Source organism: Meriones unguiculatus (genome assembly GCF_030254825.1).
Source record: "Meriones unguiculatus strain TT.TT164.6M chromosome 13 unlocalized genomic scaffold, Bangor_MerUng_6.1 Chr13_unordered_Scaffold_60, whole genome shotgun sequence".
In the NCBI taxonomy this organism is placed as follows: domain Eukaryota; kingdom Metazoa; phylum Chordata; class Mammalia; order Rodentia; family Muridae; genus Meriones; species Meriones unguiculatus.
The window spans coordinates 206,924-222,340 of NW_026843665.1; positions in this window are offsets into that span (position 1 = coordinate 206,924).

The window sequence follows — 15,417 nt, forward strand, 5'->3', positions numbered from 1 at the left end:
GAAAGTGCCAGATTGATTTCCAAAGTGGCTATATAAATTTGCTCCCCCTCCAGCAATGGAGGAGTGTTCCCCTTTCTGCACTTCCTTGCCAGCATATGTTGATACTTCAGGTTTTGGCCATAGTCATTCTGACAAGTGTAAGATGGAGTCTCACAGACAGTTTTGATTTGCATTTCCCTGATGAATGAGGATGTTGAGCATTTTTTTAAGTATTTATGCACTGTTGAGTATTCTCTATCCCTGTGTCCTATTACTAATTGTATTATTTGGTCTGTTGGTGCTTAATTTCTTGATATCTTTAACATAATTCTGGATATTAGCCCTTTTTCAGATATAGGGTGGTGAAGATCTTTTCTCAACCTGTAGATAGCCATCTTCTCGTCTTGATAGTGTCCATTGCTTTACAAAGCTTTTGAGATTCAAGATGCTCCATTCATTAATTGTAGATCTTATCGCCTGCATTGCAGATGTTCTGTTCAGGAAGTTGTCTCTCCTGGACCAATGAGTTCAAGAGTGTTACCCACTTTCTCCTCTTGCACATTTTGGGAATCTGGCTTTATGTTTAAGTTTTTGATCTACTTGGATTTGAGTTTTCTGCAGGGTGAGAAATATGGATCTGTTTGCATTTTTCTATATGTGAACTTGTATTTGGAGCAACACTATTTGTTGAGGATGCTATCTTTTCCATTGTATTTATTTATTTATCTGTGTCTTTGATTTGTTTCCATTGATCACTCAGCTTATTTCTATGCCAGCACCAGGTAGTTTTTATTACTATTGCTATTAGTATATCTTGATGTCAGGTATGGAGATACCAACAGAAGTTCATCTTTCTAGGCTGAAGTAGTCTTTCCTCAAAAAAAATATGTCTAGGAGAACACAAATGGGTGTTGGCTTTCAGATGTAACCACACAGTAGCGGGTACTTTGATGTAAGGACACAGGCATAGGTGACCTGAAGGATAAGCATGTGAACAGATGCCTTGAAGGGATGGGCCACAGGTTGTTTAGTATTTTTTGTTTTTGTTTGTGTTCTGTAAGAAGCAAACATTTTGCTTTGCAATGAAATGAGCAGGAATGCCACAATTTAAGCTGTTGAAAGAGAACACAAAATGTGTTAGGCCAATTGACTTCTTTGGGGCATTACCAGTCTCTGTCATCTGGATTCTAGAAGTCTACTCAAACAGCAATTGGAACTGTTTTATTAAATTTCTTTTATTTATCCATTTCTTAATCTCTACCTATCTTCAAAACTTTATTCTTTCCAACACCCTGACTCGGTAAAAGAGAACAAAAGCTAGAAGGGAATGATTTATAAGTCCATTTAAGCTGCTCTGTGAGGTTTAGGGTGGCCAGGTTCTTTGGGGCAATACCTCTTAGTCACCAGGATATCCAGCAGTCCAACAAACCAGCAGTGACAAACAGAGCAGCAGTGCGGGGAAACAGCATCAGAAAGAGCAGCAGCTTCTTCCTTCTTCAAAGACCCCTGGCCCTCTCATGGCTCTGTCATGTGTACCTTTACCACAAGACTCAGAAATAACTATGTCCAGGTGGCAAAACCTCAGGCCTGCTAGAGACAATCATAAGTAACAGCTGTGGACAAACTGAAGCAGCCTCTTGCTCCAGGCCTGGGGTTAAAAGAAAAACACATTGACATAACATGAGTGGAATTTTAAGGAAACAAAAATTCTTAATACAATTACTGATTTTATGATTTGATATATTCTCTCTCTTTTAGTTAGTTTGATTAGAGTGTTTCCATCTTGTTGATTTTCTCAAAAACCCAAACCTTTATTTTTTGGATTCTTTATCATCTCTTTATATTTTTTTTTCTGCTCTCAGTTTGATAATTTCTTGATCTCTACTCCTTTTGTGTGCTAACATATTTTGTTCTAGACTGTTCAGGTCTGCTGTTACCTTGATGGCATGAATCCGCTCTAATATCTTTATGTAGGCACTTTGTGCTATGAAGTTTCCTCTTAGCATCTCTTTTCATTCCTCATTTTTTCCATGAGTTTGCAAGTGATATGTATTTATTTTCTATGAATTTTATGCTTTTCAATTGTTTTTTCTGTTTGAAACCATTTATTTTTCACTTGGTCAAAGTTTATTCACTTTCCATGAGTTTGTAAACTTTGTGTTCTTTCTGATGCTATATATATATCCAGCCTTAAGCCAGGGTGGTCTGATAGGATACAGGATGTTATTTCAATTTGCTCTTAGGACTTACATTGTGTCTGAGTATGTGGTCATTTATAGAGGATGTTTCATGAAATGATGAGAAGATACATTCCTTTATGTTTCTGTAAAAAGTTTTGTAAATTTCAGATAGTTAGTCCCTGCTGTGGTAATATAGCTGAGCTCAGGTGGTGACATATTCCCTGACTGTTCTTGAATCTATTCCTAAACTGGTGTCTAAGCATCTGGGTTTGGGGCAATTATAGGACTAAGTGCTGATCTGATATGTGGGAGTTTTGTTCTTGGGGTTCTGTTAGCACTCTGAAGTTTCAGAAAGTGTGTTGGATGAGTGTTGCTATTTTAATGACCTGCTTGGCTAGGGTGTTCATGTATGCTGGATGGTATGGAGGGGAAGGAACCACACGTGTTCAGTGTTGGAGCACTAGAGAAGATCCTGAGAATAGGTTTTGCATTAACAAAGATATTGGGAAGATCCCCCTTATACCGCCTTAGTCTCCATGCAAGCATGGCCTAGCATATGCTCTTGTGTTGATCCACATCCACCTTTATGTATTAATATTTGCCAGAGAATATATTCTTAGTCTAAGGATGTCATGTATTCATGATATTAACACTCCCTGAGACTTCTGAGTCATTATATTGCAGGTGTGTGACATTCTTCCTGCCTCTTGTTCTTGTTTTGAGTTTTTAACTGGGTGAATATGAGTAGTATTTTGCCTTTATGTGTGACTATGCAGCTTTTGTGTACCTGATCCTTACAATAGTCAGCTGATGGCCTCAGAAGTTCAGAATTTGGAGTAATGGGTAGTTGTGAGCCTGAATGTAAGCACTGGCAATTGAGGCCAGTTATTGGCAAGACCAACAAGTGCTTTTCATTGTTGATCCACTTCAGCCGTCTTATGTTACTCATTAATGGACAAATATTCCAGGACTAATGTTTTCATCTGTCCATTTGTACCTGTTTGAACATGCATTCCCTTTTAGTAAACTTTCATTAATATTAGTTTAAACTGGGACACTTCAGGTTTCTGGAAGATAGATATAGAACTGTATTGAATATACAATTCTTTGTTGGAACTTCAGAAATACCATGGAGTTCTTTGTATCTTTCTTAATTGAATGATTTTTTTTTTGCAGTGGATAAAGGCCTTAACTCTACCTCATCTGGATGTCATGAAATTTGTTTTGGAGGCCAGACAACCTTGCAGCACAATGAAATACACATACCTCTGCTTCCTGACTACTAGAATTAAAGTCATGAGCCAATACAAGAGCTTGTCCATAATTATTGTACTTAGTAATTGTGCATACAATTTCTGTGATCTGCGGTCTGTACTGTTCATCACCATCCTTGACTTTCTTACTTTATGTCTGTTACTTGACATTTCTCTTGTAAGACTAAATTCTATTCAAAGGTTTCCGATTGAGATGAACCTCCTCATTTAGTTTACTTCTAAAATGACCAGGTGAGTACATCAGAACTTCTCTATCAGGAGATAACTCAGGGAAGAACCAGAACTATATGAATTTATTGTCAATGAAGTATACTTTTACATTGTTGCCACTACTGTGCTTTCACTTATACCCATATTTGGAATAATTTAGAATTTTATCACCTATGATGATGTGAATGTGTACTTCACTCAGGAAGAGTGGGCTTTGCTGGATCCTTCCCAGAAGAATTTCTACAAAGATGTGATTATAGACACCTACAAGTACCTTACAGTCATAGGTAAGACAGTAAATTTTCTTTCACTATTTGGTTAAAGTGGACATCTGTTGTTGATTTTTCTCAATGATGCTCTTATGTAATTTCAATTGGAATGAGGAAGAATAAATTAATCATGTTTCTAAAGTTCCTTGAAGAGAGAAAATTAAATTTTCCCCAATTTTCAGTAAAATATCAGCTCTTTCTGGTATATATTTTAGGCTACAATTGGGAAGACCATAATATTGAAGAACAGTGTCAAAGTTTGAAAAGATATGCAAGGTAATTATCTCATGGAAGCTTATATAAATATACCTGTGAAAAATTTTCAATGTGTCCCAGGAGTTTTAAAGGAAAGCAATAGTGTAAAGAATCCAGTATTCTAGAGTATTAAGGAATATTAAATTCTCCCAACCTCATGTTCCTCAATGTAAGCTGTTATTTTGTTTTCAAGGCAGTTTGATATGAATGAAGACAGTGAAACCTTTGCTAAACAGATATTACTGTAAAAAGGACTTTTATTCAATCTAGAAATCATGGTCTCCAAAGATTACTGCCCCTCTGTCTGCTACCCTACGCCTGGGTAGGGCAGATTCTAGGTTCCATACAACCTACCTTAGGCCTAGGAGTTTTTTGGCCTCTGAGAATTATTGCTAAATAGACAAATCCTGTCTTATTCTTTCTGAGCTCATAAATGGTTGATTCAATTCACCTGTTCTTACTCAAACTCCTCTCCTAGCTTCCTTGTTAAATCTATCTTTTCTACTGTCACCTAATTGCTTTGTATAGTCTCAAACTAACTCCATCCGTCTTTTCTAATCTTCAGGCTCTTTTTTATTCTCTGGCTCATTTGATCTTGACCTCAGTTCTCTCTCTCCAACCTGTCTTTCTATTACTATCCCAGTAAAACTCCCTCCTCTCTCCATGTAGTACCCCTTAAGAAGCTCATTTCCGTTCTTGTCTCCTGAGAGATGCATGTATCATATTCTGCCAAATATTTTTCTGATTGTGTCGGCTTTCCTGCCATTACTTTTTCTTCTAAAGGATTAGAGTTTAAACTGGGACACTTTTATGTCTGGTTTTATGTTGATATCTTTGATGTACTTGGACTTTCGTTTTGTGCAGAGTGAGTAGTATGGATTTATTTGCATTTTCCTGCAGGTAGATATCCAGTGAGACCAGCATCATTGAAGGTGCTGGTCTTTTTTACATTGTATGATTTTGGATTATTTGTCAAAAACCAAGTGACTGTAGGTGTGTGGGTTTTTTCTGAGTCTTCCATTTGGTTCCATTGATCGACTATTCTGATCTTATGCCAATATCATGTAGTTTTTATTACTATGGCTGTGTTGTATAGCGTGAGATCAAGGATGTTGATACTTACAGACTAATTGTTGTTGTACAGGATCATTTGGGCAATTTTGGGTTTTTTCTTTTTCCATATGTAGTTGAGAATTGTTCTTTGCAGGTCTGCAAAGATTGATGTTGCTATTTTGAAGGGAAATGCCTTGAATCTGTAGATTGCTTTTAGCAAGACGTCCATTTTCAGTATGTTAATACTATGCATCCATGCGCACAGAAGATCTTTTCATCTTCTGTTATCCTCTTCAATTTATTTCTTCAGGAATTTGTAGTTTGTTTGTTTTTTTCAAAGATGTCTTTTGCTTGCTTGGTTAGAGACACACCAAGGTACTTCATGTCATTAGTAAAGGGTGTTGTTTCCCTAATTTCTTTCTCAACCCTTTTGTCTTTGGTATATAGGAGGGCTTCTGATTATTTTAACTTAATTTTGTATCCAGCCACTTTGCTGAAGGAGTTCTCTGGTGAATTTTGGGGGTCACTCATGTGTACTATCATATCATCTGTGATTAGTGATACTTTATCTTCCCTTCTTAGTTGTATCCTCTTCTCTCCTTTAGTTGTCTTATTGCTCTAGCTAGGACCTCAAGTACTATGTTGAAGAGATAGGAATGAGTTGGCAGCCTTGCCTCATCTCTGGGTTCATTTGGATTGATTTAAGTTTCTCTGGGTTTAGTTTGATGTTGGCTAAATGCTTGCTGCATATTGCCTGTACTATTTTTATGTAAGTGCCTTGTATCTCTGATCTCTCCAACACTTTAACATGAATGGGTGTTGGATTTTGTAAAATGCTTTTTTGGCATCTAGATGATCATGTGGTTTTTCTCTTTCACTTTGTTTATATGGTGGATTACATTGATTGGTTTCCCTCTTTTGAACCACCCTTACATGCCTGGGGTGAAGCCTACTCAGTCTTAGTGGATGATATCTTTTATGTGTTCTTGGATTCAGATTGCAAGTATATTATTTAGTATTTTTGCTTTTAATTTCATAAAAGAGATAGGACTGAGGTCCTCTTTTTTGGTGGGCCTTTGTGTAGTTTAGGTATCAATGTGACTGTGGATTCACAGAATGTGTTTGGTAATGTTCCTTCTTTTTCTATTTTGTGGGATAGTTTGAAGAGAACTGGAGTTAGCTTTTCTTCGAAGATCTGCTAGAATTCTCCACTGAAACCATGAGACCCTGGGCTCTTTTTGGAAGGGAGACTTTTGATGACTACTTCTATTTGGGGAGGGGGAAACATAGGACTGTTCAGTCTATTTACCTGATCTTGATTTAATTTTGGCAAATGAAGTCTATCAAGAAAAGTGTACATTTCATTTAGATTTTCAAATTTTCTGGCATATACGCTTTTGTACTTCCACGTAATGATAGATTGGATTTCCTCTGTGTTTGTTGTTGTCTCCATTTTTGTTTCTGATTTTGTTGATTTGGATAGTTTTTCTCTGCCTTTCAGTTAGTTTGGCTAAGGGTTTGTTTATCTTCTTGATTTTCACAATAGAACAAAAAACAGCTCTTGGTTTTATTGATTCTTTGAATTGTTTTATTTGTTTCTAATTTATTGATTTCAGCCCTGAGCTTGTATATTTCCATTCATCTACTCTTCTTGGGTATGTCTGCCCATTTTTTCCTAGGGCATTCTAAACTATAGTATACTTCTGTATGACAGAATGCATGATACTGATTACCATATGAATTAATATTTTTTCATGTGTTCATTCATTCGTTCCTAATAACAACGGGATCATAAACTCGCATCATTTTAAGAAAGTCTAGTCAAAACAGGGGACTATTAATAAATTAAACTAATATACTTAATTACTTGACCAAACTCATTGAGAATATAGCCAAAGAAATCACACTACAGAATATCCCTATGAATACTGGAACTTTGCAAATTGTTCTGTTCATTCTGGTTCACTTTACAAATGCAGTGTTAAAATTCCTCTATAAAAATGATAAATCATTACTGATATCCCTTTTTAGATACTCTAAAAATTCAAATTTGTTGAGTATCATACCACTTATACTGCAAAAGGCATATTCTTTGAATAGGTGATAATTTAATATTCAAAACCTCCTTATGAGAAAATATTCCATAGCAAAGGTGATTTTACTCAAATCCTGGAAGTTGCTAAGCTAATTTACACAGAAGGTAGGAGAGTCAAGAATATTGTTGTGGAGGAACCATAATCACAATAGCACATGTCTTTGACAAGCAAAGAGTCAAACTCTGTGGATTTGGGAATCTTTCATTTGTTATTCTTCTTTTAATAGGTATCTCTTTTGTCATAATTCATACAAGTCATGTGAGGGTATGGATATGGAAAGAAGAAACATACCTCGCTCTTCCAGAACAATTAGAAAATATGTAGTAGTCCTTACTTTGAGTAGACTTTCTGAATGTGGTGCAACTTTACATTGAATTTATTAATAATTATTCACAATGAAATTATTAGTTAATTGTTAAAGAATATTCATCATGTCCTCCATAGCTATGATGTTCTTGTAGATCTCCGTCATTGCATCTTTGTTGAGATACTTTTTGGAAGGATCCAGCAAAGCCTGCTTTTCCTGAGTAGGCATTTTCCAGAAGCACATCACCATGTGCTTCTAAGTTATCCTATACATGCATACAACAGAAAGCATGATGGTGACAACACTATAAGTTTATATTTTTTTCATGTGTTCCTTCATTCATTATTAATAAAAAATGAATCATAAACTTGTATCACATTCAGAAAGTCTAGGCAAAGCAGGGGACTATTAATAAATTACACTAATATACTTGATTAGTTTTCCAAACTAATTGGGAATATAGCCAAAAAAAAAAAAAAAAAGAAAGACTCACTAGAGAAAATCCCTATAATTTCTGGCCCTGTGGAAACTGTTGTTTCTATTATGGTTCATTTACAAATGTAGTATGAATCCAACTACAGAAAAATTTATGAATTCAGTCACTGTGGTAAAGCTGACTCTTTCAAGGTCTTTTTAAATATGTGAAAACCCACTTACATAGAAAATTATGCTAAAAGTGAGCCATGTAATAAAGTTTCTTGTCACCAAAGTTATCTTGGAAGGTACAAAACACCCACAGTCAAGGGGGTAACTATGAATGTAAGAAAAGTGATAAAAGGTTAAGAGGCAACTTCATTTTACAATTAGACGAAATTGCAAACTTAATTTACACCGACACAAAGATTCATCAGTGTAATGACTATGGTAAATCTTACAGATGCCCAATTATCCCTACAGGAATGAAAGAAGACATATTTATGAGAAGCACTATGGATGTAAGCAGTATGGTAAAGCCTTGTCCCAACCCAGTGATATCCTAATGCACAAAAGAACACATACTGGAGAAAAACCCTATGAATGCAATCAGTGTGGTAAAGCCTTTTCACAGGACGGAAATCTCGAAAGGCATAAAAGAACACATATTGGAAAGAAGCCCTTTAAATATCATCAGTGTGGGAAAGCCTTTTCACAATTGATTAACCTCCACATTCATAAAAGAACACATACTGGAGAAAAACCCTACGAATGTAGTCAATGTGGTAAAGCCTTTTCAAACCTCGGTACACTACAAGTGCATAAAAGAACACATACTGGAGAGAAACCCTATGAATGTATTCAGTGCGGCAAAGCCTTTTCACAGCACTCTAGTCTAGAAATGCATAAAAGAACACATACTGGAGAGAAACCCTATGAATGTATTCAGTGCGGCAAAGCCTTTTCACAGCACTCTAGTCTACAAATGCATAAAAGAACACATACTGGAGAGAAACCCTATGAATGTAATCAGTGTGGTAAAGCCTTTGCATGTTGTAGTGCTCTCCAGAGACATGAAAGAATTCATACTGGAGAGAAACCCTACAAATGTAATCATTGTGGGAAAGCCTTTTCACATGTCAGTAATCTCCACAGTCATAAAAGAACACATACTGGAGAGAAACCCTATGAATGTATTCAGTGCGGCAAATCCTTTTCACAGCACTCTAGTCTAGAAATGCATAAAAGAACACATACTGGAGAGAAACCCTGTAAATGTAATCAGTGTGGTAAAGCCTTTGCATGTTGTAGTGCTCTCCAGAGACATGAAAGAATTCATACTGGAGAGAAACCCTACAAATGTAATCATTGTGGGAAAGCCTTTTCACAAGTCAGTAATCTCCACAGTCATAAAAGAACACATACTGGAGAGAAACCTTATGAAGGTACTCAATGTGGTAAAGCCTTTTCATACCTCCGTACACTCCAAGTCCATAAAAGGACACATACTGGAGAGAAACCCTACAAATGTAATTACTGTGGTAAAGTCTTTTCACAATCCGGTAGCCTCCATGTGCACAAAAAGACACATATGGAGAGAAACCCTAGGAATGTAATCAATGTGGTAATGCCTTTTCAAAACCAATAGTCTTCAAAGGCATAAAGGAACCCATAATGGAGAGATACCCTACGAATGATATCAATATGGTAAAGCCTTTGCATGTTGTAGTGGTCTTCAGAGGCATAAAAGAATTCACACTGCAAAGAAACCTTATGAATGTAATCAGTGTGTTAAATGCTTTTCACAACCCAGTTCTTTCGAAGTGCATAAAAGAACACATACTGGAGGGAAGCCATAAAAATGTAATCTGTGTGGGAAAGCCTTTTCATGACATGGAAATCTCTAAAATAATAAAAGAACACATATTGCAGAAAAACCCTGTGAACGTAATCATGGTGGTAAAGCCTTCACACATTGTAGTGATGTCGAAAGGCATGAAAGATTTCATACTGGATTGAAACCCAATGAATATACTCAACGTTGTAAGGCCTTTGCACATTGCTGTGATCTCCAAATGGATGAAAGATTTCATACTGGAGTGAAACCCTATGAATATAACCAGCAAACCCTTGTCACATTTTTTCAAAGCCTTGAAAGAAATCATATTGGAGAGAAAACCTTGTGAATGTTTTTAGTATAACAAAACCTTTGTACATTTCTATAGGCTTCACGTTCATGAATGAATGATACAGAAGAGAAGCCCTAGGAATGTGTTTCATATGGTAACTCAAGGCTTTGTTTTCATGTTTCATAGAGGTGTAATGAAGTGATCTAATCAGTAATCAACTGCATCTCACTGCATAGCTTTATGTGATATGAACATGTATATATGATTGGACGTTCTGTAATTCTGTATGTTCCTCCAAATCATCCATTTGTCATTTCATCTTGAATTACTGCATTTTATAAGAAATATATAGCATAAATATTCTAGATAATGTAACAGCAAGGATTTTACTTAAAAAGAAACACCTCTGGTGTGTGCATGTGACAGGATTATGTGGTTTTAATCCATGTCAGATTTGTAAAGAGTGGGGGACAACTTTGTCACATATCGTTTGGTCATCTCAATATGAGGATTGAGGTCTGGTTTCCAGCTTTGGACACCAAAATCCTTTCCTACAGCTCTGTTTCCCTGATGCTCCAATAAGATTAGTTGAGATATTGTATCGCTAAAACATTGTCTTTTTTCACATTATAAACATATTGTTATGTAATAATTGATGAATTCATGGCAATATCAATGATAAAATTTCTTTGAAAATGAAAATGTGCAGGCAGTTCTCCTAGGCACTGAGCCACATGTTTAGCCCCATGAAAGTGTGATGAATAGCGTTTACGTGTGAAAGATTGATCCTAACTACATCTTTAACTCAGCCCTGATGACTCAGAAGAAAGAGAAAATTGAGAACATAAGAAAGTAACTTAGGCTTGGTGCTTAAAGAAGTTTCTGAGCCACTATCTTTACCAAAATATGGAAGTATCCAAAAAATGGCCAGGAGAGCAACTGACAATACAAGTGTTTTAAAAGTGCCTGACCACTGGACCAAAGCCACCAGACTGAGTTTATCTCACAGGTGGTAAATAGGTATCAATGGGAACCCACCAAGACATATGTCAGGTATATTCTTTCTGGAAATTATGCCTAGTGCAAAGAGAGAAAATGAACTTGAAGGCATGAAGACCAACTTTTCTGAAGTGGATTGTATTCTGTTCCCCTGATGCATGCAAACATTGAGTTAGGAGCTCTGAGTGGTGAAGACCCCAGATGCTGTGCAGGTTGCTGTCAGGGGAGCCTGAGGTTAAAACAGTGGTCAATAGAAGGCTGGAGAATTCAGGCATTTACAGATTCCTGTAGAGCATAGAGGAACTATAATGGAAGGAGATTTGGATGTTAAAGAAAGTCCCAGAGTGCAATTAATTTTTGGGCTGTACCTGAGGACAAGCTGCCTCCTACTGTATTCTATGTATCTACACAGCTATGGTGTGTCTATTCTCCAGTTCTTCAATGCTTTCCTTTTCTTCACAGATACGTGTAAGTGTTAGTCAGAATGCCATGCAGGCCACCACTTCGTGGTCTCAAATTGGGTTTTAAATCTCCTCAGTCTCCACTCTGTTATCGCTGTAACCTCTCTGCTTGGCAAGAATAAGGATATTCTGAATAAACATTCCTATATCTCCCTTAGGTGATCATCTAGTAAATCAATGGATTCCATGAAATTCTAATCTGGTCTGGAATGACATTGTTGAAAAGACCTATCCCATTAAATGAGATATATTCTGCTCAATAAGATAATGTCATTCTTTGAATACTTTGCAGGAGAGAAATAGCTGAGAATGGGGAAAGAGTTTACAGGCAGGAAATTTTTAATATAGAGCTTGGTGAGATTACTTAGTTGTTTATGTCTTCTCTGCTGTCTAAAGCTATTAAACCTAATGGATGTTTTACTTATCATATGTTGTGCTTCACACCTGAGACAAGCTGCTGAGGTGCCTTTTTGACAGAAGTGGATTCTCCCAGCATCCCTCAGTCCCTACCTTCTCAATGGCATGATTGGCATTCCCCACCTATACCCTTAACTTTCCAGTCTAGTAGAATCGCTTGCCCTCTCCCAGAGGCTCTTCCCTATGTAGCCAGATATTTTGTTTTCTCTTTCTATATTTTTCTACTCTCCCTCTTTCTCTCTCTCTCTCTCTCTTTCTCTCTCTCACTCTTTCTCTCTCTTCACATACTTGTCTTCACCAATGTTTATGTCTCCTACATGGGAGCCTCCATGGCCATATTCCTTAGGAGCTGGGAACCGTCTTAGAACTATTTGTAATAAGCCTGCATTTATATGCTTTATCATGTCTTCACTTAGCAAATTTCACCTGTGGGAAGAAAGATAAAGTATAACCTTATATATTAATCACTGGTCAAAATTATTCACACTGACTAAATATGTTAATTTGTTTCTAGTATTCACTAATAATTTGTGTTTTAACTATCTTTTTCTTTTTTCCTACTCCCTTATCAGTGGACTAGGGTAGGTGCACAGTGGGAGATGGGGATGGTGGGAGGGGATGGGTGGATTTGGAAGTGGATACAGTCCAGGTACAAAATGAATAAATTGTAATAGATAGTTAAAAGGAATTTCATTTTCAACCATTGTTTTCTTTTTTCTTCCAAAGAATATTCTTAGTATGAATCTCAGGCTGACCTTGAACTTAGTGTACATACTATATCTGCTTACCTTGCCTCCCTAATGCCTGCAATATATTTGGGCATGGTCTACCTCAGTAACTCAGTACTTTTAATGTGCTTATTGAGAATAAGTCACTGAGTGCAAATGCTCATGGTAGGCAGGACACAGGCTCTGGTCATAACTACACTAATAGAAAAAAAAAGCTTTGTTCAATTGCAGTTGTTTGGCTTAAAATCCTCACCTTTAATTATTAAGAAATTAATTTTTAACATGATTTGTTTATCACTCATCATAGTAAGTTGGAGTTCTGCCATTATTCAACAGATAACAAAAAGCAGCCTAACAGACATAAGTAGATTCTCAATATAGTTAAGTGTAAGTACTCATTACACTTATCCCAATATTCTACTAACTCACTGAGGTTGAAACCACCTAAGCCAGGCATGGTAACACAGGCCTGTAGTCATGGTGTTCAGAAAGAGGAGGCAAGAACTTCAAGATTTCAAAGTAATCAAAGGAAATATCCAAGGTCAATGATATAATGGGAGGTCCACAGAACAAAGGGAGACTGATTTTATAAGTCCAATATCCATAGTCCTCCCTACAGCTCCAGAACCTCAGGGCATTCCAGCACCATGTGTTATCTAAGGAATTCACCACCCCATGCTCCCTATTGTTTGTGTCCAAGACAGCTCAGGTCACTTCAGGGTAAGACACTTTTTGGGCATTGTAGAGTAGAAGTCTCTTGCAATGTGAGAATTAGCGTCAGGCAAGGATGAGCTCCTTAATTATATATCCTATAGAAAGGGTTCAGGACAGAAACCTTATCCACAAAAGCAATAGGAATAGACTCAGTATGTTTCGTTTATATATGCAGGTCCATACTTACACATTCTTTTTTAAGGTATTGGAAAGAGAATCTGGACAGGCATGGAAAAAAGAGACAGAAAGCAGAAAATCCTGTAATATGTTTTAATTAACATCTGTAGAAATAAGCTTTAAATAAAAGGTGGATAGAGGGAGCATGGGAGTTAACAGCACTGGGTGTTGTTACAGAAGACAGATTTCATTTCAGATATCACCTGATAGCTAATTGTCTATACTGATATCATAGCCCTGAAAAAGATAGCAGTCTTGGCTGGTTGAACTGAACTCCTTGTCCTTTATTGAGCTAACCTTCCTAGAGGCAAAGCAGCCCCATTCTCAGGTTGGACTAGCTTAGCATAGATGTTGACCCAAGAATTGCAAACCACCACATTGATCTTAAGCACAATGGAATCATGTGTTTTGATCCTCCTTTGGTTGGTGACCTTACCACCGTGGAAGCAACCATGAATTAGCCATGTTCTTTTCTAATGATTTCATTAAGAGATAAATGCCATGTGACTTCTTGGTTACTGTCACATAGAAGAACATGGAGGCATCCATAAACTTCCTTCTGTCACTGAGATCTCAGGATATCCCGTGATTTTTATGAAACAGGTGACACTGAGAGACCATAGAATTTTGAGTATTGGTTTAAAGTTTAAAGAACAAGCCTGAAGGAAAGCCAGCCATGTGCAAACAAGTCCAGCCACCTGGCAAAAGGAACTAGCTTTACTACATTCTTTTCCTGCCCACTAGAGATTCAGTTACTAGGAAACTGCCCCACATGGCCAGGCCAGAACTGTTTGTTGTCTTGGTTCCTAAAGTAAACCAGTCATTTCACTAACACAATCATGTACCACCAAGGCATGTAACTCCCTGCTTACATTTTTTCCCGTTAAAAGTCTTGTTACCGTACACTATGGATCCATACTCCTCCTCTTCAGCCAGAGAGAATGCTGTGACCCAGGCTCGATCTTGTAATAAAAAAATCCGCATGAGTTTTGCAGCAGAGTTAATTCCTGGTGTTTTTGGGGGGGGGTCCTACGAACTGGGCGTAACAATACGACACTTGCATAATATATGTGTTTTGATTTGTTTTTGACACTGTATAATATATTGTTTGGTTTACAGAGGACACTGAAGAATTTTCTTAATCATGTGCCTCCAAAACTAGTCAGGAAGGAAATCTCGACTTTAGGTAGTTAGGCTTGGGAGGCTCATGTAAATTTGCATCACCATAGAGGCAGTCTTGGGAAATCATAGGCACTAGCAGCAGCAAAAGAACTGAACTCCAAGGACTAATAGAGCTGTTGCCCGCAGGGAGCTATGACAGCTGCAGCCTGGTGAGGCAGGCAATTCTGGGTTTTACTACCTAGAGTCAGGTCTCTACCTGAAATCTCCCTTTTCTCTAGGAGCCCCTTGCTCCTTGTTTGTTGTCCAACTTTGCACCATCATGCCCTAGAATATCATGAACTGAACAGAACTTTTGTTTTCATTTTCTAGTATCCTCACACCAAAAGAGCAGCATCTAAAGATGATGATCAAAACTTAATGTCTTTCCTTCACATTTTGGGTACTACTGATGTGCCCACACACATATAGACATGCATAAAAACAATCATGCATTTTACACAGAAATGAACAAAAAGAAGCAAGAGGAGATCAGATGACTACTCATGTGTTCAGGAGCTTTTGTGCTCCCTTTTCTACTAGCCACCATCTCCCGTCCAGGGAGCCCTGTCTTTTCTCAGAAAAAAAGTATCAATA